This window comes from Pelecanus crispus, chromosome 13 (assembly GCF_030463565.1).
Source record: "Pelecanus crispus isolate bPelCri1 chromosome 13, bPelCri1.pri, whole genome shotgun sequence".
In the NCBI taxonomy this organism is placed as follows: domain Eukaryota; kingdom Metazoa; phylum Chordata; class Aves; order Pelecaniformes; family Pelecanidae; genus Pelecanus; species Pelecanus crispus.
In genome coordinates this window covers 19933317-19958535 of record NC_134655.1, presented here as the reverse complement: position 1 = coordinate 19958535, position 25219 = coordinate 19933317, and the positions used below count along the sequence as shown (strand labels likewise).

Genomic DNA, 25219 nt, shown 5'->3' with positions numbered 1-25219 from the left:
TAACATCAGCTGGGAGATTGAAGGGTAGAAGCATGGGAAAGTTGGCATTGACTGTTAAGTGTTAAACTAGGTTAGGCTGTTGATCCAAAGTGACCAAATATACTAGAAATAGACTGGGGATGGAGAAATAGCTTGTTGCTAGCAACTTGGAAGGCATGGGCCCTTCACTTGGAAAGCAATACCTGGACTTGCTCTTCAGGGCGGTCCGAACAGTGGCCAGGCAGTGGGTGCCTTTCATTTATTTATTACAAGCACAAGGTGCAGACACCTGTATGGTACTGCTGGGGCACGTGAAGATCAATATACTTTGCCAGAATGTTAATTGGCTCTTGTAAGTAGCTAAACTCTATTAAACTGACAGCCACAGTGCAAAAAGCATTAAAGGTCATGGGGGGCTGTTGGATGTGTGATAATTGTTTCCTACTGTTACATACTGAAGTGTCAGCTGTACCTATAGAAATCGGTGAGATTATGTTTCTAGAAAGAGCTGTTCCCCCTCTTCCTGCAGGTTTACCTTCAATAACATTGTAACAAAGACTCTGCAAGGACTTTCAGGTTTTTACAAGGTGAATATATATTGAATGAACTCTTTTATCCCAACCAGTTAAAAATTAGTCTTATAAAACTGAAGTTTATATTGATGAGCAATTAATCAGATGAGTCGTCCTGTTGAATAAAGGCTTAAAGCAATAGACCTATTGAGAAAATCATTACATATCTGGACAGTTGATATCACAGAAGGAATCTATTTATTTTTATTGTAATTGAAATAGACCCCAGGACATGGTGAAGGTAAGGATGCTTATGTGAGCTGATCTTTATATAGCCACTTAAATATCACGTGATTTGTTCCTGTATTAAGTTGCAAATGTGGAACTCAAGTGCACGTCTTCCACACTGTTGGCCCTTCCAGTGAGCTGCCGGGACAGATAAGCAGTTGGAGCTGCCCTGCACTTGCAGGATCGCTGATCAACCTCGCCTGGCTTATACATAACAGAAATGGTGTCATCTTGCCTCAACCTATGTTTGTTAAATATAGTGTCTGGTAAAACAAAAAGAAAGAGTGGGTGTGTATGTGAAAATAATCAGCTTGAAACACCTTGTTATTCAGGCTGAAGGATAGCTGTTTTCTCCCAAAGATCAGATTCAGGGGCTTGAATAGCCCTGCTGCCTGCCTGGCACAATGCTATCATTACTTCTAGCAGCAAATGAAGCATATGTGCCTATGAGATAACTTTAAGAAAATTCTATTTTCCAGTGGTATTTTCAGAAGTCACAATGTGTTTATATGGAGTATGTTAAAAGGCATTCTGCTGTATCATTTCTCAGGATGTATTGTTTCCCCCAATACATGTTGGGATTTTGTACACTCACAAACTGAGCTCATTTGCTGGAGTCAGAGTTTAGTTAATATTGCAGAGTATGTAAACTTCTGCTTAATGAGATCTGATTACTGCGATACTATTTAGGTGGCTGAACTTTGGCAACAATTTTTATGCTGTGATATATCTTGATAGTAATCTAGTTATCTCTGAAGGCACGCTTCAATTTTTCTCGGAGGTAGAATCATTGTCAAAAAAAAAGCAGTCTCTTTTCCCTCTAGCCTTCCTGCTACATCCAAGCAGGAGAAGCAAATGCAAATGTTAACAGAAAGCTATGAAGCATGTTTTAAAGGAAACACTGGGAAAACAAATGTGTACTCGGACACTGATCTGTAACTTAAGATGTATTTTATTAAAAAAATGTAATATCAATTATAATGTTAGTGTCCTCTCAAGGACACCTGTGAAAAAATTTTCTTTGCAGAAAGAACATTACCATCAAAGAGTAAAGAAACGGGAGCCATACTAACAATAATGTAATGCACGTAGCAAGTGGGGAAACATGACAGTGTTGCAGAAGCTAAAAAAAACCAACAACAAAAAAAATCCACCCTAAAAACCCAAAGAAAATATGCTTTTGGGACTTGCTCCAAGAGGTGAACCAAAATAGACTTTGGCAGTTGCAAAGAGCTCTTCTCCCTTTCTCCTACGTACTGCAAACGTGACGTTTGTGTATTGTATTTGCTGATAACCACCCTTGTTCTTCCCATATTCCCTGATAAAGTGTCCGTGCCATTTCTGGTTATGCTGCTTTATATCTCAGCTCATGGCATCGTCTACTTGACACCATTCGGGTGAGGTGGCTACTTCTCCGTCCAACCACAAAAGCACAGCAGATGCCCTGTTTCCGTTTCCAGTATGTATGAAGTGAATTGTAATGCTTGCCTGGGAGTTACCCGTATCTGCAGGTGGACCCCGTGAATATCTATAACCCCCTGGCCATAATGTCCTGCTGCAGGTGTGAATGACTGTGCGGCAGAGGACCGCTTCCTCTTCGGTTTCTGCACAGTTCTGTCTGTGACGCAGTTTGAGATTCCTTTTAATCATCTTTTTTCCAGTAAACTGAAGTACTTGCCTTAAGACAATAAAGAAAGATGTGCAGAACTGTGATCCTAAATATTTAAAGCAGTTTCATGATGTCTTGTCTGTTTGTTTCAATTTAAGCTGAATAATTGAAATTGCATATGAAACTAATCTTTGTCCTTTTGAGAGGAATTTTTGAGGACTCTCTTAAGCATGACGCTGGAAATGAACACAGTGGGTGTCACAACAGCAAACAAATTATGGTGTAGATGGCTATGTTAAAGCGTAAGCTGCTAAGCTTTTTCTCTTTGTTCTACAATTTTAGAAGCCCAGTCTCTCAAGCTGTTTGCTGGGTGCGCAGTAAGTTTCAGTCAGTTATTTCTGATAGGGCTGATTTTTGCACATTTACCACTAAATACCACAGGAAATCCTCTTTGTATAGAAAGTGTTATGCATGGGGTTTTATACCGAGAGAGAAGTATCATCCCCTACTCAATAGAAGAATAGATGAGAATCGTATGTATGTTCCTATGTGCAAAGAAGAAATTATTTTAATACATGGATGGAATTTGATATACATGGACTAAGAGCAAAGCCTAGTCTTCTGCCCGAGTTAGAACTGTGCTCCCAGAGGTATTTCCTGAATCTTCCCCATCTGACCAATGATTTAGAATTGGGTTTTAATGCAAAATGACCTTACAGATCAATTCAGTGTTTCAGATTGCAACATTACTAGGACTTTTGGGGCCACTGTTTTAACAACAACAAAAAAAAATGTCTTTAAAACTGTGAGCACTTCACAAAAGAACTCCTCTAGCCATAGCCTGCAGCTCGTCACTGCAAGTCCTTTGGTTTTTGGTCTTTTCCCTACTGCTGACCCTTTCTGCCAAGGGTCATGTAATACTTTATGACCGTGTGGCAAGAGTAGGGAAACTGAGCGTATTTTCTCTGCAGTCCCGTGTTATTCATAATGGGAATAGTACAGCAGCTCTAATGAAAAATACTCTGTGTTGCCGAGTTGAGTGTTTCGCGTTAACTTCTGTGGGTTGTCACAAGTGCTACTGGTCTTACCTTTAGCATACAATTCAAGTGGCTGAATTTTTTAAGCGGTATGTTCTGTAGCATGGACATTTACCACTGCAAACAGCTAGTTTCTCACGTGTGGTTGAAGTCCATACTAAAGACATTAATCTACCAGGAGGAAGTGCTGCAAATCAAATTACTGATGACCCAGAAGCTTACTGGTTAGCTCGGCTGTGCTTGGCTCTGGTGAAAATTTCAGTCATTCATTCTTGCTTTGCTTTTTTCAAATAAGTCTTGGGAGCCCATAGAAATTCAGCAGTAAGCCACTTTCCTGCAGCCAGGAGAGACACTTCAGAAGAGTTTTTCTGATAGTTTATAAGCACTGCCATGATGCAACACCTGCACAGTTATTTTTTAAAAGCTCCTTGTATAAACCTAATGTACAAACAAGTGCCATATATGACATTAGTTTGTTAGAATTGCTGCTTCTACAGTGCTTAAGAGCTGTTGTAAGACTGAGATTTCAAGTACTTTGTTTTGTGTGTGCTTGATGGATTCTGCAGAAAAATGGGGCTGTTGTTATAGGAGCATTAGCTGTGTTCAACTGTTTGAGCTACAGTGTGACAAAGCACTACTGCCAAAATTATACATTGGGAATTTTGAAGCAGAAGGACAACGGTTGGCCTCTAACAAGTACCTATAGGAATTCCCAGCAAAGTGTGGGTTTATTTTGTTTGGGTTTGGTTTAATCTATTTACTAAGCATCTATTCTGTTAGAGCCAAAGTTGTGCTTTAGGAATATAATAGATGGATTATTTATTGTTTTTCTGATCTCTGCTGGGTTTTTGCTACTGATCATGGGAAAGATGTTTTTATTGATATTTCTTGGTTTCACAACCTCTTTTTGTCAATATTTTATTTGATGGAGATTTCCTGACCAGTTCTGCTTACGCATGAAGTTTCTCAACACTGACATGTAAAAGTAGGTGCTAGGTACCTATGTTAAACATTACTTAAATGAGTATCAAATACTGGGCAAACCTTGTCAGGTCTGAGCTGTTTATTCAGCTTTTTTCTTCAGCTTCCTATTCAGCTGTCTATAGGCATGTATATGCATCTTTTCTGTCAGAGGGGAGGAGGGATTTGTGTTATCCAGGAAGAAAACCACAATCCTGGATACATCCTGAATATGTGCTGGAAGTAGAGGGAGACAAGGAGAAAATGTCAGAACAAAGCTTTTTTTTATACTTTGCTGGCCTTGTATATGAGTTAGATTCGGGGAAGACTATTGGTCTTACTCAGCGCCGTTGTGATCCTGTGCTTTAAATGTGTTTCTTACTCCTGTAAGGACACATGAAACCCCCAACTGGTAAGAGACTGTGCATTGCTTTTTCAGAGCGAGTTCTGCTTTTTAGTTTTACCTCGACGGTCCTTCATTTATTTTTCTCTGCTTATTACTGGGCAGTCCTTTTCCTGGGTCTTTCCTGCACTGACATCTTGTTGTTAAAGTGGACTTTCCCCTTCCCTAACAAGCCTAGGAGGTTTGTCTAAGGAGGGGATATGGTGAACAGACTTCTTTGGTCTAAAGTCTCCAGCCAGTTCCAGGTTAATTGGTAAGCATGGGCCAAAGCTGCAGTGAGAGGATGCACGCACACAGCATTGCTCGCCTACAAGAGGCGATGAGGGGACTTAGAAACGCTAGTGGTAGTGCTGATTTGTAGAAAAATGGTTTAAGATTTTAAGATTATGCTGGGGCATTTCAGAATCCAGGCCATAGTAATTCTTGGCAAATGGTGGACTTCAGAAAGTAGATCATCTAGAGGAAAAAAAAAAAATACTGTAATTTCCTTAACCTGCAGTGGGTCAGGGTACAGCAGAGAAGTTGTCAAAGGTTTAGTTTGTTTGTTAGAAGGCTCATTAGAGTTTGTTACAAGATTGTTTGCTTTGTTGCAGAGGGAAATGCAAAGGAAACTTCTCAATAAACCTGGTTAAAACTGTCACTGTGCTTCTGTGCTAGTGGGTAATACAACTTTTACTTTTTCCCTTTCTTTTTGTTTTCCCTTTTCTTCTTAATGGATGCTAATCACCTGGCTCGCAAATAAGTGACCCCATCAGACAATTTGCTTTTCACTGGTTGCTTTCATCTGGTCTGGAACACTTAATTTAAATAAATAGAAGTTTATTTTTCCATTGATTTAAAATATTTAGAATAATTCCCTTTTTCCCTGTTAACCTCAGTGTGACGTCTTATCCTTTATAATTTTTGAGATAATCAAATAAATATATTTGATATCATCAAATAAAAGCTTAAAACTCCCTTCTTTCTTTTAATATTGTGTGTTGTTTTGCCAAATAGATTATCACAAATTAAGTTATATTTGCTTTCAGATTTCTATAGTGCTGTTGCGTAGTCCATTAGGTACTTGTATCTCATGTTTCGGTTGCGTGTTTGCATGTAGACTTAGTTTCTGAAGTTTTACCTGACCTTTAAACAAAATGAAGCAGTCCAAGGATTGGACTCTCTTCCTCTAGAAACACTGGGCCAGGGATAAAATTTGGTCTTTCCAGCATGCTGAAAAAAACCCACTGCTAGGACTCAAATCCTGAGGAAGGCTGTCAGATAAATGTGTCACATGAGCATTCATTTCAAAGGCTACATAAATGAGGTGTATCACCAATACCTGTCCTCTTTACTTTCTTTGCTCATATTTTAAAATAGCCCAAATTCCCAGCTTCTACCCCAGAGTGTTTCCAAAGCTGCTCTTGTTCTTTTTCTACTTTTTTTTTTTTTTAAGAAAAGGTTTGCCTTTTTCTACCCATCAGAAGTAGAACTTAAAAATGCAAAGGTTATCCACTTACAAGAACTTCTCTTCTTGGATGAAAGAAGAGGACAAACAGCTCATCGTTCCTTAGGACAAGCAGCTCATTGCTCATTCTTGTTCCACTGACAGGTCACCAGTCTGAGCTGAGAAAGCTAGAGACTGCCAGTCTCTTACATTTTCGAGACTATCTACTGGAATAAGCATGCATCTGTACATCATCAATTAAATAATCGGAGAATACACTATTAAATAGTCAGCACAAGGAATCGGAAAAAGAAAAATTTTATTTTACTAGAAAATTCTCTTAATTATTCAGGAAAACTACTGGAATACAGTAGCTGTGCAGACTTCCCCCCCTCTCTTTTCTTTCACTCAGATAATCTGGGTTGTCCTGTTGGGATACAGCACCAAGCGCGTTTTTTGGTTGTGCTCAATGCAAGGAAAGCTGCCTTGTGTGATTGCATGACTGAAATGGGAAGCAAACTTAAAGCATTTTGGCATGTCTCTGTAGCTGAGACCTTATTTTGTATTCAGTTGCTGTTCTACCGGTGAACTTACTGAAAGGTCAGTGATCAAAATACCTAAGTTGATTTTACTATGGTAATTAATTTTCTTCATTAACCTGTACATTGCCAAGATACAATTGTGTATATTTTTACATCTGTATTTTCTTTTTTTTGGTGATCTTGCTACTGTATCAGTGGAATTACCCGACATGAAAATTGCTATGAGGTGCTTTGTCACTTTTCTGCTTCATCTACACGTACTTTAAGCCTAGGCTTAATTTTATCCCTAATAAGCAAAGAAACCCTGCACAAAGTTAAAAGCCACCATTAAATTCAAAGGGACAAAACACCCCTATTAATTTGAAGGGAGTGGTTTGCTGAACTGGGGCCGTTGTCTTAAGGCCAAATGGGTGGTTATACAAGCGTGAAACAACCAGGCAGATTGAAATCACTGTCAGTCCTTATCAGCTGGTAGAAATTGCGGTGGTTCTCGCTTGCATGTCTGCTCGTGCAGTTGTTTGGGAGCACGTGGATGGGACCCCTAGCACGTTCTCTGGTGTTATCCATGCCACTGTTGGATGCAACATTTCCAAGTAATTTTTTTTTTTTTATTAAATGTATTGCATTTAAAAGCAGTCACACTGAACAGAGCAGAGAATGCCTTTTTTTTGTATGAGCTGTGGCTTGGCAGAATGCTGGATGATCATATGTACACAAAAATTAGACAAGGTACTTTAGTTTTTCCTCCCTGAACTTTATATAATGGAAGATACTATCAAGGCCTCATTTGAGCTGGAGGATGGTGTTTTAATTGAGTGAAAATGAGTCTGTCAGCCATATTCAAAGACAAATCTTTACTTAATCTGAAGTAATTAAATTGTCTGGATTTATTATTATTTTTGCACTATAACTTCAGAAGTGGAGTTAACATTTACAGTCAAATGTTCTAGAACAGTTTATACAGCTGCTGTGTCCAGCTGTCAGCAGGCTTGATAACAGAATTTCAAGATTATTTATCTGCTTTGCTTAAATATTGTAAATTGGAAAATGCTAATGTTTCAGTGAAATCTTGTATTTGCATTCTATCCTCTTTATCCTCTAGATATTAATTTTATCTGCTTTATCCTCTCACATTTCGTACATTGTAGTTTCTGGGTGTAGAAGTAGTATTTTCTTGCTTCTACTGTATGCAGACTAATGCTGGGCAGCCTTTTTTCCTACTTCCTGGCTAATCAGCTCTTGTGATCAGATACTGGAAGCCACCATTTAATGGGCATTCTCTGAGCTGTGATGCATCTATGGAAAGTCCGAATCTTGCAATAAAGCTTACCCAGTGACTCTGAGACAGAATACATTCATTCAAAAAGAAGTGCTTGCAGGCACTTGCTTTTGAGGTCCCAGTGCAGAAGCGAGAACCAAATAGCGTGGAACAAACATTTCACACTAGGTCTGCACTGGTCCTAGAAATTTAGTGGCTTACACTCCATTTAATTTTTTTGTTCCCCTTTGTAGGGAATTATTGTAACTTTCTTCAAAGTTAATATTCTCTGTTCTGTGGATAAAATGTTTTTGGAAATAACAAAGTGCAGTTAAGGTATATATTGTCATCTTAAATAACGCATCCCAGCCTAGCCATGTCTGTCGCCTTTCCCGTCAGCTCCGTGTAGGGTTTAACACAGATATGTACCTAGCAAGAAAGAAGCTTCCATGAAGATGCAGGCTCAACCAAATCACCTCTTAGTTACAGATTTATTTACACAGACATCTTGAAGAAATCTGAAGAGCAAGTATTTTGTCGCGTTGGAGATACCACTATTTCTTATGCCTCATTCTGGTTTATTGCCTTATCATAGTAAAATTGTCTTCATACTGGGGTGGAAGTACATTGGAGAGAAAATATAAATCAGTTATAGGTAATGTGTGTTGATTTTAAAAAAAAAAAAAAAAAAAAAGAAAATCTGTTTGTTTGTTTATTTACTTCCTCCCCCACCCCAATCTTTGTGGCTTGGCAAATCAGTGTGAGTGAACATTTGAATAAATCTTCCTTCATTGCCTCCTAGCTTTTTCTCTGTGTACTTCAGTCATCTTGCAGGAGTTGACAGGTATATCAGTCCCACTCAAATCAAATAGAAATTAAACATTGATAAGGTTATGCCATAGCTTAATAAATGTAAGCCCTGGTATTTCAGGTAGATGGTGAGTAAAGGAACACAACTTCACACAAGGAAGGATTTCTCTGGGAAAATGTGTTTAAAGTTGGTGGGGATTTTTCTGTGCTCATATTAAGCTGCTAGAATCACTGAACAGATGCTCTTGAGCCTGATTTATCTACAACTATATTTGTTTTGTTGTTGTTTGGGATTTTTAGATCTTCTTATGTTTATCTGAGTTTCCCCATTGTTTGAGCAAGGAGCTCGAAGTCAGAAAGCAGTACTCCACCGGCACGTCCGACACCGCGGGAGCAGCACTGTTCTCGGGAGACCCAGCAAACGTCCTGCCAGGCCCCCCATGTCAAACGAAGAAGCTGCCGGTGTGCGAGAAGAAAACTAACCACATGCTGGCTAAGATAGGAAAGCTGAGGTCTCGTTAAACATCCCGTTAGGTTTGCGGAGATAATAAGCTGTTATACAACAACATTTCTTCACCTAAACTTTATTAAATTACGTGCAACTGTGGCTAGGTTACATGAAAAAATAAAACATACTGTTTTGTAGTAATTTTGTACTACAGAATAATGAAACCCAGAATATAATTTTTAGTGTTGATTTTCTACCCGTTTAGTTACACACTTCACGCCTTTGAGAAAGTGTGCAACTTTTGATAATATGTTATAAGCAAAGTTTTTGTTGATAGGTTTTGTGATTACTTCTTAGTTTGTCATTTTGCAACTGCTTTTTAGTTTACAATACCTGGAAAAGCCCGCACATGTACATTTTAATGCATTAACGTGCTAAAGTTTGGAGTTTGGACTGAGTTTTCCTGTTTAAAAATCAAACGTCTGAGAGTTTTATAGTATGAATTTTACTTGACAGGGCTTTTTTGTGTTTACATGCGTAGTATCATCAGAAGTGTTTCTAGCTTCACCTGTGTGTCCCTGAAGGCAAAGGCTAGATACTTTGCTTACGTTGTTCTCATTATTGGGTACATTTGCATCGAAACAAGATAATTACAATACCTTCTGCTTACAGTAGATTCCCCATGTACTTTTAATTAGGTACAGCCTCCTTGATTTCATTTTGTGAACAATTATGTAGCTTGGTATGCAATGTTAAATAGCTTGTGTTTCACCCCAGAAGTGTGTGAAGTAATTCATGAATATGATAGCATCATAAAATCACTTCATTGGTATAAAATTGCAGATGGTGAAAAGCAATGCAGAAACACCATGGCCGGGGTGTATGGCAGAGGAGGTAGGTACTCCAGGAGATGGGGGGAGACTTGGAGCTGCACCGGGCAGAGGAAAGCAGAGAGGATTCATCTACTGCAAATCTTTCCCTCCCTCCTTGCCTCTGTCCCCTACCCATCGTGGCAGTGAGAGGAGCTTCCCTGGTAATTGCAGAATTGGACATTTCAAAGGGGGCTAATAATGCTGTTACGAGCTAGTGGTTATCAGTGGGAAGAGGAAGAAATGTCTTTTTTTATGCAGTGTATCTGTAGATCTTGCCAGGAAATGAGATCACTTGTGTTTTGGTGGTGTGTTGGTTTTTGTGTGTGTGGTTTTGTTTGTTTTTTTTCCTTGCTGTACTTTGTGGCACTCCAAGCACTTCTGCCTGACTGTATTTCAAGACTGAAATTTCAAGACTGAAGTTTAGGACTTGTTTAAAAGACATGTTCACTGTGACACTGAGAGCAAAGCCCCAAATGCACACAATGGGTGTGCTTGCACCACCCTCAACTTATTATAATTCTACTCGAAATAAGTGAAATAACTATTACTCTACCCTTCACTGGCTTAGTGGTGGACTTGGTATTGTTAGGTTAATGGTTGGACTGGATGATCTTAAAGGTCTTGTCCAACCTAAACGATTCTATGATTCTGTCTGTGGTATCCTAAATGTCTGAAGGCCTGTCTTGCAGGAGCACAGGCACAGTGCATTATGCCACTCTTCTGTTGCTTTGCCCTGCTACAGCTGCTGTGGCTTTGCTCTCATTCATTTCTTCACTGTGGGGAGCTCAGAATTGCTTGTTAAGCACTCTCCGTACCTTAAACAGGACACTCTGCAACCACTTTTGAAATGCTCACTGGGTTAGCAAAGCCTTTGGGGTTTTTTGCCCCCATTCTTTCTGAGCATTTTCTGTGCATCTCGCCTGTCTCTAGTGTCACTCCGCATTTTCCCCACTGGATCTGTGGCTACTGTATTGTGTGTTTCACTTGTTTAACCACTGTGGCTTTGGGGTGGTTTGATTTCTTTTATTTTAGCTTCTTTCTTTCAGCAGTCAGTTACCAGTAGTATGCAGTCGGAAAGAAGCTTGTCCAAACCCAATGATTTTAACACAATGGCAAATTTCTGTGCATGCCTAAAGACTTACCTTGATGCTAAGCCTGGTCAAGTGATGGCTCAAATCTCTCTAGTCTAGGTTTTTGCCCATTCATTTTTATTTCGTGCAGCTTCCATCTCTCTTGAGAATGTAACTGTTTTAAATATGCCAGTCATGTTAGATCACAGCTTGCATTCATATATTTTGTCAAAGAAGGTGAATAAAGGATTTGTTTCCCATACGTGTACACTGTACTTAGCAGTGTTCAGAACAATTGAACGGAGGTGTTGCCTCTAGGCCTAAGGGAGTGGAAAACATAACTGTGAGCAGCATCCAGCCTACTTGATACAAATTCTCCTCCAGGATAGGCATGGAAGTTTAAAATTAGTTTCTGATACTGTTCCATTTCAGGGCAAGCTTCCTGGCACTATGTTCGTCTTGGCAGCAGGAGGCAGAGCCCTTGCTATTTCGCCAGATGATCCGCAGCAGCCCTTCGCCTTTCCCTGTGCCACAGCGCAGTACCAGGCAGCTCACCCATTGGGTTGCAGGCACCTGAAAATATTTGGGAAACTATCAGAAACAGGGGGTTTTCCTATTTACTTTGCAACTTGAACAGGATCATCTTCTGAAAGAAGTCTTAATTAGAGCTAACGGAGCTAAGCCTGCATCTGAATCCAGACATTTGTTTTCTTTGATAGTAGTCAGTCTTAGCCATCTCAGCAGAAAGTTCACAAAGATTATTCTGCTTTCATTCCCAAGCGAGTTTGTGGGGTTTTTTTCATCAGAACCCGAAGAGCAGAAGCAGCCTTTGGATCCAGTGACGTTGTACTGTTACCTTACTGCATAGTTCTAACAGCATTTTCATGCATTTTGATGTTTGGGTTTTTAATTTTTAAACCAGGTTCTCTATTACTGATGAAAAGTCAACATCAAAGATATTAATTTGGTGGCAGGTCTTCTCCTTGTCTAAAAAAGAAACAGAAACATTCTAGCTATCTGATTTCCAAGGGAATGCTTAATTTTATTATGCCAAGTGCAGGAGCTACATATTAAATGATGAAACTTAGCTAGCAACAGTCACTCGGAGTTAGAAGGCCACAGTATAATGTAATTTAAAAATGGAGTGTGTGGTTTATGCATATGGAAAAGGATAATAAAAATTCTTGATTTTTGTATTACCATTTGCATAGTTCAGAAACAGAATGTCCCCTGTCTGTAGTTGACTGGAAGGTCAGAAGGTTGCTGGTTCTAATGAATTGAAAATCTCTTTGTCATGACAAATCCTGCTTTCTTGAGGAAATGTATTTTTATTTTGCCCTTGCTACAGTCATTCATGTTTAACATAAAATGACACATATTCCTTCAACAGACAGAATGCCACAATGTGGTTGGGCTCCATGTCCTTCTGTATTGTGCTCTGTTCCTAGGTGTGGTGTCCGTACCCAATCTATCATATGGACACCGATGGAAGCATGACATTAGCTCAGATAAAAGCGGTTGCCAGCTGTCTACATCTGAATATTGCACCTGTGTTGCTGTGATGATACTGTCTCCCAGGCCTTCACATCCAGACTCATTCTGGAAGGCGTTGTGAGTGATGATGCAGCCCGCGTCTGGCAGCATGCCTTGGCAGGTGTAGCGAGTGGTGTCTCCTTCACAAGGTCTAAGTAGCATGTTGGGTATTCCAGAGGGCTCGGGTGCCCTGAGCTGTTTCACTGCACAGCTTTTGCAAGAGAATGTCAAAGCATTATTTCTTGGGCTGTATCTTGTGATGGGCTTTTTCTGTGATTTCTGTGCTTTTGCACACAGCATAAATAAGCAAATCCGTAGTTTCACTGCACCTGTTATTGTTCTCTATGCTGCATGGTGAGCGTAAGCATTTATCTTACCTCAGGCTCCAAGCACAAAATACTTCTTGGTCATCTTATATATTATTTGAAAACGTCATTTCTATGTCAAAAATACAAATGCTTCAAAGCAGATTGCAAATGCCCCCTCAATTCCCCCTTTTCAAGAGATAGTGTCGTCTTCTACTTCATCTCATCTGCAGATAACTCCCAATTGACATTGAGGCTTGAGTGCTAAAGACATCTACTAAATTGCCAACTTAATCATCCCAGAAGACAGGGCAAACTCTAGAGCTTTTCTCAGCGCTTCATTTATCAGTTACTGGACAGGGTACCCTGTCTTACCCAGTTTGACAGACTGCCAGAAGGTGGGCAATTGAGGGAAAGAGGCTGGCAAGAGAAGCGAAAGGTGAGTGTGAAGTTACCTGCATTATTAAGGTGGATGAGTGGTGTCCCCCAAAAACATATTTTAACAAACTGAATAGAGAATAATTTTTTTCTTTAATACTTTAGTAGGAGTACAATGATAGCAACTAATACTGGTTTGTTTCGAGTGAACTGCTCTTTGGCTCTTTCAAATATTGTACCTGAAGAATTTCAAGCAGAAGAACTGATTTTTCCCTAAGGTTAATAAACGATATGGTAGATTTATGTTTGCTTATGTAGCTTCTGTTACGCTTCATGAACGCTTCATGAATGCTTTGAATGCTGATAATGTGTCAGTCAACTTAGAAAAAACTAAAAACACAATCTCTAGTCTCTAGTGTTTTGGCTTTGTTGGTTTTTTTCTTCTCTTCCCCCCCCCCATCCTTGTAAGGCTTTGTTTACTTAACCTAAAATAAAACTGTCACAGTTGTTCTCAATCTTGCAATTGTTACTTACCAATCTAAACATGCACTACCTAAATAGAGGGCCAAAATCCTTTAGACATGTTTTGATAATTTTTGTTGTTGTTTGTTCTAATTCAAGCCTACAAAGTAGACTTCTAAGGCATGGTTGTCTTTTCAGCAGCAGTTGTCCTTGCTGTTTTTTTCAGCAGTAGCTTTCATTTGTTGGCTACATGGAAAATAATATGCACTGAAAACTATACATTGGATAACACTCTGTGAGGTGGTATTTCAAGGTTGCTATTGGGAGTCGTCTGTGTGGATGATGGGCCTGGGAGTTCTTGGGCTGCCCAGGGAATCCTCGGTCTGAGCGCTCTGGGCATGCTCGGAGCTGTGGCCCTGACGCCCCGCTTGTAACTCAAGGACAAACTGGACTTCCATGTGTACAACTCACTCCCACCTTAATCCCATAGCTCTTACGGCAAGACTGAAGCCTTCCCCAGTGGAAGTGACTAGTTTTCAGTGCTAAAGAAGTATGTCGTTAGTTGTTTTGCATGGGTCAGATTTTATCTGTTTCTTTGGAGACTTTGATCAATGTAATATTTATTAGAGTATCCATATTATGTAAATAAGTACAGATTCTCTTGTTATGGCTGTACAATGCAAATGTAATTATCTTTGAGGAGGTACAGAGTATGGAATCTGTTCAAGTGTGGAGTTCCTTACACCTTGAAGAACAGTAGCAAAATTTAAGTGCTGGCTCAAAAAGGTTATTAATTAAATCTTGATTTAGATACAGATAAAAATAGGTCTATTAAATGCAGGCTTTTTAATTAGGTCTTCCTCTTAAAGTCATGCAAAACTTACATAAATTAATACTAAATATTGTATGCTTGTACTATAGAAATAGTGAACTTTGTTTAACATTCCTTAATGTTAATAAGTATGTTGTTTAATGACACTAAGCCCTAAGAATGTTGTCATACGTGCAAACCAGCTGAGTACGTGAACGAAACAGTTGACAGACTCCTTGTTCTGTGAAACAGAGAAAAGTATCCTTTCTATCTTCTGAGCTATCCAGTTCACAGCTATTTGTAAACTGTATCAATTTTTAAGGTCTTTCACAATGTTTTTAATATTTTATTCTACCAATTTACTATTTGTAATTAAATCACCCTTGCATTACAGTATCACGTATGTCAGAATATTGCCACGTTAATTTTGTCTTGAAAAAACGTGGGCTAAAGGCTAAGATGTTAAGTCTAAAACAGCCAGGACGTGTTATTTAGTTTATCTGGTTGTGTGTTAATCTGATACAAGGTAAATTGCTTTTATTATTTTACTATTAATTTATGGGCTTATAGTCAGTTGTATGTTTGTATATGATACTTATGTTATACCAATATTCTTTCTTATACTAGACACAAGACTTTCTCGCTGGGCTTTCAAACTCCTTTCTGGCTTCTGCTTTTGTATCCTCATAGCTATTCTTTCTGGGAGCTTTAGTATCAGTAACAAATACCTTGTTGACCACAGTCAATAAATATTTGACTCCTGTAAATTTAAAATATTTCAAGGTAGCTCCATTGGTTAAGTAGGGGGTTTTGTAACACCTAGCATATCTGCTGAGAAACTGTTTTTAGCACTTTGTTCATAATCAGTATCCTTTCAGGACCTTAATCAGTGTTCCTCTTATAAACCTGCTTCAGTCATACCAGTTCCTGTATTTTCATCACAACCAATTTATGTCTTTCCCCCCCCCCCCCCCCCCCCATCTTAAAATACCAAATTTTTAATGATAAAAATGTGTGTGTGTCCTGGTGGGATACTGATAATGATGATTAATTATGGTTAGGGAAGGAAAAGACTTTCTGCACTTTGGTGACTGGAATGTCATGGAGACATTTATACATATTTTATACATATTATCAGAATGTTGAAGTATTCCCCTGTTGAAATATAATATCATGTGCTGAAAAGAATATAGGGAAGTGTCAGATACGTGCCTCCCTCATGCAGTCTATTCCTTGACTCCAAGGCTGCGGAAAGTCACGTGCAAAGCCTTACGCACATGCAGCGTAACTAGTCATCAGTAAAATAGCTCGCTCACACTGCATTCAGTGGCTTTGCATCGGTAGGTGGCTGCTAGGCTGTGTTTCTAACATTAAATATACAAGTAATCCATCTGAAATAACAGGGATGATTGTTCATTACTTTAAGGTACATGAGCAGGAAGGTGAAAATCTGTTTATATATTAGAACGATAAGTAACTCCTTATGCTTTAGTAGGATCTGATATAATTAATTTTTTTTTTTTTCCTCCTGAATTAGTCTTTGCTTATCTTAGTGGTGAAAAACTGACAAATAAAATGCCTGGCTTTCTTTCCAACCGCACATCTCATAGTACAGTTAGCAGCACAGCATGCAAATGGATGCTCCAACGAGGGTTGGATCCTGGCACTGGAGAAAAGCTTGATAGACAATACTGAAACCAGAAAAAGATTTACTTGTTTTCATAACATCAGCATTAAGTCATGCAGTCATAATGTGAGTGTGTGAAAACGGGGAGGAATTGTCTCTCTTGAATGCATGAAAAATATCCCTCTCTGGGGAAAATGATTCCTAAATACTCCTCCTGTTGAAAACATTTCACAGTTTTATCACAGCCATCATGTTGTCCAAACTTAGGAGCAAAAAAGAAAGTGGAATAAACCTCTTCCATCTTAAATTAACTGTGTATATAAATCAGGGTATATCGTGTCCACTGACAAATTCCATTTTCTTCCTGATTTGAAGCCTTCTGATCCATTTGTGTTTGGAAATGGCTTAAAATGCAAAGTGAGTTCAGTAAAGAAGTGCAATGAATTGTAAAGCAAGAGTAGAGAGGTTAAACCCCGCCCCTGCATATATATTTGGAAAACAAAAGTTTTTGTTGATAGTTCTGTAGTTCAGCCATTGTTTTAGGAGACTGAACCAAGTTACTGTTCTCGTGCTGTGTTCTGTTACACGCTGTGGAAACACAGCTCAAGTAAACTGCCTTGTGCTTGTAGCTGCCACTGGGGTTTTAGTGCATTTGTTGGGAAAGTCCTGGTAACCTGTGTAATACTCTGATGAAGTTTGTGGGTGATTTATTAAAAAGTGAGGGCGTTTTTAGCAGAAAGGCAGCAATATCCCTAAGGGAGCCTATGAGAGGTATCATGTTAGCCCTGGTTTGGGATATACCTTATCAGCACCGAGCCATAAAATTTTATTTTCTAAGTACTCACAAGTGGCAGCTAGATTAAGTTCTCAAGATAAAATTCTATAGGCAATATTTCATTGGAAATAAATTGAATACATATGTCTCAACCTAAATTTAATTATCCTAAATACCTCTAGGTGCGTGCTAACATAGAGACCCTAAAACTTGTATTTTTAAAATAAATCCCTTTTCACAGGGAAATGAACGCATGAAAGATTTCTTTTTTATTTATTTAGTTTCCTCTGATAGATTTTTGTAGCATCAAAAATGCAAATTAAATTGTTAAATTGTCAGTTGTTACAGAAGGAAAGGTAGGGGCAATGGCAGTGAGTTAGTAAGATGAAATCTGTGTTTAATTAATAGCCACTTGAATCTGAAGTTTGTAATCTTATGTGTAGAGCTCAGTGAGTGTTTACCCTTTCTGTAGTTTACATTCAAGACCATGAAGTTGTAAGGGTCAGCATTTGATTTGTGAAAATCACTGGATTAATTTTGTCCATCTTTAAGGCTGAATTGAGTGCTAACATCCCCAACCCTGTACTGGCTTAGAAATGTCCTCTGAACATGTCTGATGTTAGACATCTAACTTCTATTTCAGATTGTTGTTACTAAATCATAACTTGCGCCCATCCTAGCTCCACTCATTTTTGCTGTCCAATTTTGCACTTGGACTATGGGAGAGACATTTTAAGAGACGTGTGCTTTTTCGGCACATTGATTGGCAGTGCCTGCTCTGTACAATTGTGTTCATGCTCACTGCTGCAGTGTTATAACATCACAGAATATTATTTGATAGGACATATCTCTATAGGTAGCTTCATTGCTTTTAAGAGACTTGCACAGTGGCTCAGATCAGGGTTCTGATCTTCCAATTAACTGTCATTACTGGTAATGGCACATAAGCCTTGTGAATAGAAGGGATAACCACTAATGTGCTCAGCCACTTCGCATTAAAATTGTGTTTAAAACTTTTTCTTGGGGGTGGAACCATTACGTATGTGATGTTACGCATGTTCTGACTAACAGAAAGACTTTTTGGGCATTTTGGTTTTGTTCATTTCGGGTTTTTTTCCCAATAAATGTGTATGCTATGGCTGTGTAAAACCCTGTATCCCTGCTGTTGTTTTGTAAGGATGACATATACTATTGATTTTAAAGCAAATGAGAGAAGGAAAGTGGCTGGCTGTTTGGTAGCAATGCAGAACATACATAAGTGCTTTACTGAGGTAAATGTTAAATTCTTGAGACTACTTTTAATAATGGAACGTACAAAGTAATGTTAGGAGCCCTGTTTGATATGAGTGCGTCGGCTGTTGTAATTAAAATCTCTTCAGTCTGGTATGATTCCTGTTTACAGGCTGGTAATTTGATGCATAGCATGATAATGCAAAGAAGTAAATCCTGATCAATATGAATAATTTTATTGAGTTTGATCATTCAGGATTGACACCAGAAAGTGCTTCAGTGTGTGCCTACAAAGAGGAGAGCAAAAATTCAGGAGGATAGAAACACTTCTGCCCAGAACCATATATATCTTCTAAGGGTGGGCTGCTAGAGTTAAGAAGGTGAGATGTTAATTATCACTTTTTTTGAACTAAGTAATATTGCTCAGCAAAAATTTTATTCATAAAGTAGGCACTGTGAAGTTAGAGGAGTCTGCAGAATTTAGCATAGTAATACAACGTGTTTGTTTGCTAACATTTCCCCTCATTGCAATAGGAGCTTCATTTCTGGAACCATAAAACACTTTCTCTTTATGATTTATAGGAAGATGCTTAAAGTAATTCAGTTTGATAGGTAGGTCTTTCAGAAATGATTAAATGCTTCCTGTTCTCTAAAGAAGAAATAGATACATGCTTTAGGTTATTATACACAGGCTGGCAAATTGCTTCATAATGCTTTCTGTCTTACTTCTATCCCCTGCTCTGAAAAGCAAGAACCCAAGAGCTCCTCAGACATCAGCATAAACTTAAGGAACTCTAGTAAATGGGGGAAACCTTTAAGAATCAGAATATCTTCTTGGCCAGGCACCATTGCCTTTAACATCTCTGTTAAAAGGAATTCATACCTGACAAAAGAGGCAATTAGTTTGCTGAATGACAACAAGAAATGTCACCACTGGTAGTAAACTGATGACTCTATTCCTTATTCTGTTGGCAGGTCTTATTATTATGAACATTAAAGTAATCAGTTCCCTGTCACTTAAAATCCCTACCTACCTCTTCCTTTCCTCAAATACCCTGATTTCAGTTGCACGCTGTATTATTTATGTACTGTTTTTACTAATCCTTGCTGCCCTGAAACAGTACAATAATCTTGCAATCTAGGTAGAAATACGACCCATAATAAGCATGAGGAAGAAATGACAATGCTAGCATATAATCATTGCTGAAGTGTTGTTTATAGCTTTGTAATGACATAGGGGTCCTCCACTGATTTAAAGAAGAAAGCAAAGGGGATATAATTCAAAAACATAATTTTAGTAAGAAATTATTTTCTGCTGAAATGGAAATGAGGCAGATTTTTTTTCTTTTTTTTCCCCAACTGCCTACAGCAGTTCAGACCCTCCTTGGTGTCCTGGCACAGTCTTTTCATAAATGGCGTGCTGGCAACATGCTATTTGCCAAACGTACCCAACCTGAGACTGGTTTTGTTCCTTGTTCTACTTTCCTCTCTCTGGGATTGCTTAACTAAAAACTTGTAAAGTAATTACAAATAGCAATCAGATGATTTTAACTGATCTTAAAATGAAGTAGAATAAAATAAGCTGTCTTTTGAAATTTTGTGTGGCCTTATTGAATGCTTGGAAAATGATCCCAAATTTGCTAGTTGGATGCAGAAGGTGCATCTGCATTTTAGTTCAGATAAAGTGATCTCTACTTCATGTGCCTCACTTCATTTTGTGAAATGGTCTGGCAGTATGCAAACTGGATTTGGTTTTTGGTAAAATAAAGTGAAGGATACATTTTGGGAGGACACTTTCTGTGCTTCAGTTAAGTTTGGTTGTTAACAACGGGACCAGACTGAAGGTAGATTGAAACTCCTGAAACACGCACAGGGCAAACCTCCCATTTTGGTCAGCAACCATTTCATTGCATAGACTTCATACAGCAGGCTCCAGTCCCTTCTGGGATTTGAGCTTTCTTCTACATGTTGATGTGTGGATTAAACTTTGTCTCTTCCAATCGTTAATTTGAAGTACTATGCTCAGTTGAAACTTAGCAACGTAAGTGATAAGAATGAGCTGGTTGGCCTTCTCTTGATTTTTTGCTGTGGATGTTGCACAATGTCTGTCTTTGGGCATTGAGTTGGGTCAGAGCAATGGTTGCCTCCCCTAATGCTTATTGAACTCCAGGCAATTACTCCCGCTGCATAAGGTTAAGGCTGTGCCATAGATGTTGGCTTTTTTTTCAGTAGGTTTGCGGAAGAGTGTAAAACTAAGCCAACAAATAATCTAGGAAAATCCTATAAAGAGAAAGAAATAAAGATTGCTGGTTGCAAACCTGTTTGTCTAAACTGTGCATTTAAAGAAAGAAAACCCTTCATTTCACCTCTTGAGTTCTGTGGGAAGCACTTCTCTGAAATACTGTGCTGTTGCTCTGGCTCTTCTGCCGCAAGACGCGTTAGTACGGAGGGAGAATCTTAAGTTAATGACATGATTCATGGCAGCTTCAATTCTGAAATCCATCACTGGTATAGCACACTAATGACTTACCATAACATCGCTTATCCAGCGAGCGTGCAGTTCTGTTGTTTGGTCTTGTATACATGAATGGCTGCTGGCCATACAGGCTTGAGAGACAAACAGGGTCTGAAGTGCAATTAGCTAAATACTTCGATAACTTTCAAAAAACAGTCACAAGGTAAATGGTGTAACTCGTTTTGGCAGTTAGTGATTTACAGGAACATTAACTTTCAAGCTCAATTGACAGCCTCGGAGCTATGTTTCATATAAAGTGTGTGCAGTTTGGAAAGAAAGTCACAGAGACAAAGAAGTCATCTATTCCATTAGAGGAAGTACACTTTCAAAAATAACTTCAGCATTATGAAAGGGGGCATTAATGAAGTATTACTCTTACACTTTTTCTCTTGATTCTAAACAAAAGAAGTAGGTGTCTTGCTATAGACACCTGAAAAATGTTTTTTCTACTGTCATACAAGTTGTTATATGAGAGTGCCCATTTGGAAGGTCTTGTGTAGAAAAATCAAAAGAAAAAAAAAACAAAACCCAAAACCCAAACCAAAAATGCACCAAAAAAAAAAAAAAAAAAAAAAAAAACAAACAAACACCAAAACCCAAAACGGAAAAAAACCCAACCAAACATAAAAACTTCAAAAGTCTTGGAAACTTTGGTAACTTACTGTTAAAAACAGTCTTCAAAATAGAAGCTGGCCATTCTGAAACTGTATATGCTATGCAAGAGATCCTCAACAGAATGGAAAATACTCTTCTAAGCTTAAGTATCTCTTCATAAGTATGTCAGAGACTTTCTAAACTTAGAGTGAACTTTTTACTTAAGAGATTTTAACTTTTTTTCTGATTGGATTGATATTTCCAAGATGAGTACCTCCTTACATTTCCTAGGCTCCATCCTATTTGTTTCTTCTCTCTTTCCAGTTTGGTCCATGTTTTGTACTTTGAGCGGAGGAGAGTTTTTGTCTGACTTCTTACTACTTTGGTGAAATTGGGTAATCTTCTACAGGTTGAATAATTCTCTGTGTCAAATGAATAGAGTTGCTAATGTTAAAATTGTGTGTTTGCTATTGAATGAGCTAATTTGCAAGGTCTGCGACACAAATTAGAGATACAGAAACTGATATACATATTTAAATTTTGCAATAGTCTCTGTTTGGACCTAGAACTGGCATAAAAAATTATGTAACGGTTGTGACTAATTTTTATATGGTCTGAATTTGCCTTATTACTGTAAGTATTTTCAGATGTGTCTCTTCAAGAGTTTAATCTAAGAGCCAAGTGCTAAAGCATCTGCTCTGGAAATACGTATTCCTGTCTGAATAAAATAATTCATGGGAATGAACGGCATGGTTTTGTCCTACTGCTCCGTTGTGCAACATCTGGCTTTGCCCACTTAAGAGGGGTCATTAGCACTTGTTGCAATATTACTTGATGTCTGAAATAAAATGAGCACCTGATATTGTGCAGGAGGGCCATCGTATCTTTCATCTAGAATATTACTAGTCTGCTAGACTAAATGTTTTGCTGTTAGGAGAGGCTACTTCCATTAAGTCTGTTTGTATGAATTTCTCAACATACCACCTTGGACAGTTTGTGTAACCTCTCAATTTATCTTTCTGTTATTGAAAAATCCACACAGGATAGTAGTGCTTATGTAGGGTGAGAATTATTTGATTCATTGATATCTCTGTAGTCTTTGTGCTTTGAAGAATTAATTACTTAGTTGCATTTGAAAGAGCTATAAAATATTGCCAAGCATATTTATTCTTTAAAAAAATCATCCCACCCAGAAAGAACAAAAAAATAATTCAGTAGATAGATAGACAGAAGTTACCCTGGCTGGCCAGTTAATATTGCAGATGCCATCTTTTCACTCTAACCGAGCATATAGTTCAGGATAGCATATCTGTAAGTAAAGCTCAAATTTAAATACTGCTCACAGCACTTACTAAGAGATTTGAGATGACTATTTTGTTTTAAGAAATAACAAGAGTGGGAATGGGGCTAGCTTCTGTGGCGATGCATGTAACGTGATGTATACATCACGCATAAGGTAGCGCTCGCCTTTTCCCGTGGTGATACTTGCATAAGAACGTTAACAGAAATATCTCTCCTTCACCTTTAGAATACCTGTTGACCTTTCTAGTTTAAAATACTCATATCTTTCTCTTATTAGCATCTGTTGGGAGAAATGAAGTGAAAAGACTGCTGCCTTATTCTACTTAACAGCCTATTTAAATTAAAATGGTAATATGCACAGGCATATATTGTCCTAATTTGATATCTCTGCATTTTTTCCAAACAGAGCATTTTGTATTTAAAAGAAAAGCAGATATTATTTGTCTATAAGGATTAATTCGGCTGAAGTATGTAAAGAGAAAGCAAAGATGAAAAAAGAGATTTCACGTGAAAGCAGACCTGTAAGGAAATCAAGCTAAGTCTGTGACTTCTACAGTTCTGTGGGGTCTTTGTATTTTGGAGGCTTCAGCCAGGGGAGAGGGAAGAGGCTGTAAGACAAATCTTTCCAGACAGTGGAGAAATTCAGACCTTTATCTTCCAGCTTCTAAAATATATTTACTGGAGCCATTCATCCTGGCAGTCACCAGAAGTGCTTTCTGAAGGTTTCCAGTTGCCTTGAAAGACTTCAGGGTAGAAATGTTGTATTAGCTTATTAATTCTTTTGCGTTCTTAGTAATTGTGTTGTGTTCTCACCGGCAGAGTTTTAGAAGTTTCTCACTGGTTACTTTATCTGAAAATCCAGGAGATTGTTGCTTTATATTCAATTATGTTGTGATTTCTCGTCTTCAGCATCTGATTTGTGGGATTGCTGAAATACAGCCCTCCCTCTCTGGGGGGTGGAATCTGGCATTAAATGCTGCATAGGCTGAAGGTGACTGTAGGGAAGCAGCAATGGTGAGAGTAGATCTGAGGTGCTTGGAGGAGGTGCCTGGAGGCCAGCCCAGGTGGGAGCCCTCGTGTGAAGGCGTGAGGGGTTGTGCCTGTGACTCTGCTTCATCTTCCACGCGTTAGTGCCCTGTTGAAGGGTGCCTTTTGACAGGTTAGTCTAGTGTTTGGGACAAGCATCTCCTTGGGTGTCATGGCAGTCATTGTGAGTGGATCCTGCACTGCTTATCTCAAAGGAACAGAGTACATAACAGTATTCACTGTTGCAATTATTTCAGTATAGGCTATAAGTTATAGCTTTAACGTGGATGTTAAGTGTTTTACACTGTTGTAATTGTAAATCTATATAATTAGATGGAGAGTCTTTTCAAGATGCTGACCCCTGTCTAACGGCACAAAACAATTTTTATTGATGGTGGTAATCCAGATGGCTAGTAATAGATAACTGAAAGGAGAGAAGAGTAAGTGAAATTAAATAAACATTTGAAGTTCAACTCTTACTGCAAGAAGGGTTATTTAAGTAATTTAAACATTGGCAGTTCAGTAGGAGGCCTGCTTGCTCTGTTGTATCTGAAATGGTGAAGAAGTTTCTCAGCTTAGAAAAGAGAGGAAGAAAAGCTGTGAGGAAAGTAGTTGAACGAGTTTTTTAAAAAGAAACCCACAACAACGCAATTTCTGACAAAAAGCCGGAAAACAAAAAGTTTTCATCCTTTCTTAAAATAAAGATACACCCACAAGGACTATTAGTGCCATGTCAGCCATAATGGATCTTTGTAGTTCTGCAATTATGTTTTTACCTATGATGTTTAAAAATATTTTTGAGAGACTGGAGAAGGTTACTTGATCGGAAAAGGGAAGGGGAAAAAAAAAGCTATCAAAACTAGACACTTTGAAATGTTAAAATTCACAATAGTTGCATAATTGAAACAAATGAAATTATTACTGTACACTTAGGTACTCTAGTAAATTCTTTTAATTGGCTTATTTACCTTTAAAAAATACTGCACTGTTTATTACCTAAGTTGATATGTATGCCTATATCTAAAGAGTACAAAAGAGGGATAAATGTTAATTATAAGTACCATTTTTATTCATATACTAAAACTAACTATAAAAACTGATAAAATACTTGTAAATTGATATGCAGTATGTATTATGCCCTGTAGGAAAACAAGCATACTCTCTTAATTGTTATTAATACTTTATGGTATGCCAAAACCCGGTAACAACTAACATAATACAAACAAACAGTAGCACAGACCTCTCTGTTGTTTTGTTCTTCATAAAGATACTGGGCACCAAAGACAAGCTTTGAGAGTTCCTTGGGAAAATAGATCTGAGCTGAGAGTTTTGGTTTTATTCCAACATAAACAAAACAGTAGACTAGGGAATTTTGAAGAATTTCAGTTATGTTGAAAGTATTCTCACTTTGTGACCGCAGTTGTTACGGAGTATGGACAAAGCATGC

General features: G+C 38.3%; 1 protein-coding gene across 1 annotated transcript in view; it reads left to right on the top strand.

Annotated features, from left to right (window-relative positions):
• The window catches only part of PCDH11X (protocadherin 11 X-linked), a 319378-nt gene that overhangs the window by 149876 nt on the left and 144283 nt on the right, over positions 1–25219 (top strand). The window lies entirely within an intron of this gene.